We start from the raw sequence: 2,629 nt of genomic DNA on the forward strand, positions 1-2,629 counted from the left end.
CTATAGCCCCTCCGATGAGTTATGAGTAGTTTACCACAGACCTTCGGGTCCATAGTTATTAGCTAGATGGCTTCTTCTCTCTTTTTGGATCTCAATACCATGTTCTCCCCCTCTCCTGTGGAGATCTATTCGATGTAACTCTTTTTGCGGTGTGTTTGCCGAGATCCGATGAATTGTGGGTTTATGATCAAGTTTATCTATGAGAAATATTTGAATCTCCTCTGCATTCTTTTATGTATGATTGAGTTATCTTTGCAAGTCTCTTCGAATTATCAGTTTGGTTTGGCCTACTAGATTGATCTTTCTTGCAATGGGAGAAGTGCTTAGCTTTGGGTTCAATCTTGCGGTGTCCTTTCCTAGTGACAGTAGGGGCAACAAGGCACGTATTGTATTGTTTCCATCGAGGATAAAAAGATGGGGGTTATATCATATTGCTTGAGTTTATCCCTCTACATCCTGTCATCTTTCTTAATGTGTTATTTTGTTCTTATGAACTTAATACTCTAGATGCATGCAGGATAGCAGTTGATGTGTGGAGTAATAGTAGTAGATGCAGGCAGGAGTCGGTCTACTTGCGACAGGCGTGATGCCTATATACATGATCATGCCTAGATAATCTCATAATTATTCGCTTTTCTATCAATTGCTCGACAGTAATTTGTTCACCCACCATAATACTTATGCTATCTTGAGAGAAGCCACTAGTGAAACCTATGGCCCCCGGGTCTATCTTTTATCATATAAGCTTTCAATCTACTTTTATTTGCATCTTTACTTTTCCAATCTATATTATAAAATACCAAAAATATATTTATCTTATCATACTATCTCTATCAGATCTCACTTTCGCAAGTGGCCGTGAAGGGATTGACAACCCCTTTATTGCGTTGGTTGCGAGTTCTTTGTTTGTTTGTGTAGGTGCGTGGGACTTTTGAGGAGCCTCCTACTGGATTGATACCTTGGTTCTCAAAAACTGAGGGAAATATTTATGCTACTATTGCTGCATCACCCTTTCCTCTTCAAGGAAAACCAATGCAAGCTCAAGACGTAGGAGCTGACATTTTGAGTACGGCGTTGGGTAAGCCGCCATCTTCGAACCTTTTGCGTCGAAGTCTCCGTTTATCTGAGATATTGCAAGGTTTGAATCCCCGCGCACTTTGAGGCACTGTATGCCCATGGAGACGGCCATCCGAAGACCGGGCAATAGGGCCTCGTATTCGGCTGCATTGTTAAAGTCCGTATACAATATTTGGAGCACATAACGGACTGTGTCTCCTGTGGGGGATGTCAATACGACACCAGCCCCCAGCCCAGATAGCATTTTAGAGCCGTCGAAGTGCATCAGCTAGTTGAAATATGTGCCATACTCTTTAGGGAGTTCGGCCTCTATCCATTCGGTGATGAAGTCGGCCAACACCTGAGATTTAATAGCTCGGCGTGGCTTGTAGATTATTTCAAATGGTAAGAGCTCAATGACCCATTTGGCAATCCGGCTGGTGGCGTCCCAGTTGTTTAAAATATCATTAAGTGGTACTTCAAAAGCCACTGTGATTGAGCACTCTTGAAAGTAGTACTGCAGCTTGCGGGATGCCATAAAGACCGCATATGATATCTTTTGATATTGCAGGTATCAGGATTTGCATGGTGTAAGGACCGTCAATACGTAATATACTGGTTTTTGAAGTGGGAATTTATGTCCCTCTTCATCTTGTTCTACGACGAGCACCACACTCACCACCTGGTGAGTTGCCGATATGTAGAGCAACATCGGTTCTCCGACTTTTGGTGCGGCCAGGATTGGGTTGCTTGCTAGCAAAGTTTTTATTTCTTCCGGTCCGGCTGTGGCGGCATTCATTGACACAAAGTGGTTGGTGCGGTGAAGCAGGCGATACAATGGCAATGCCTTTTCCCCTAGTCTGGAGATAAAACGGCTCAAAGCTGCCACGCATCCGACTAGTTTTTGGACCTGTTTGAGGTCTGTTAGTGTTGCCAACTGTGCCAGGGCTCGTATTTTGGCTGGGTTTGCTTCGATTCCTCTATTTGAGACAATGAACCCAAGCAGTTTTCCGGCTAGAATGCCGAAGACGCATTTTTCCGGATTGAGCCGTATGTCATATGCTCGAAGGTTGTCGAATGTAAGGCGTAAGTCATCCACTAATGATTCAACATGCTTGGTTTTGATGACTACATCATCTACATATGCCTCCACAGTTTTGCCGATTTGCTTTTCCAGGCATGTTTGGATCATGCATTGGTAGGTTGTGCCGGCGTTCTTGAGCCCGAAAGGCATAGTGTTGAAGCAGAAGGGCCCATATAGAGTGATGAATGCCGCTGCGGCTTGGTCAGATTCTTTCATCTTAATTTGATGGTATCTGGAGTATGCGTCGAGGAAGCATAGGGAATCATGTCCTATGGTTGCGTCAGTAATCTGGTCGGTGCGTGGTAGTGGGAAGGGGTCCTTAGGGCAAGTCTTATTAAGGTCTTTGAAATCGACACACGGGCGCCAGGATTTATCCTTCTTCGGTACCATGACCAGGTTTGCTAGCCAGTCTGGATGTTTGATCTCTCTGATAAACCCGGCTTCGAGTAGCTTGGCTAGCTCCTCCCCCATAGCCTGTCGTTTGGGTTC

This window comes from Triticum dicoccoides, chromosome 1B, assembly GCF_002162155.2.
Source record: "Triticum dicoccoides isolate Atlit2015 ecotype Zavitan chromosome 1B, WEW_v2.0, whole genome shotgun sequence".
Classification (NCBI taxonomy): Eukaryota; Viridiplantae; Streptophyta; class Magnoliopsida; order Poales; family Poaceae; genus Triticum; species Triticum dicoccoides.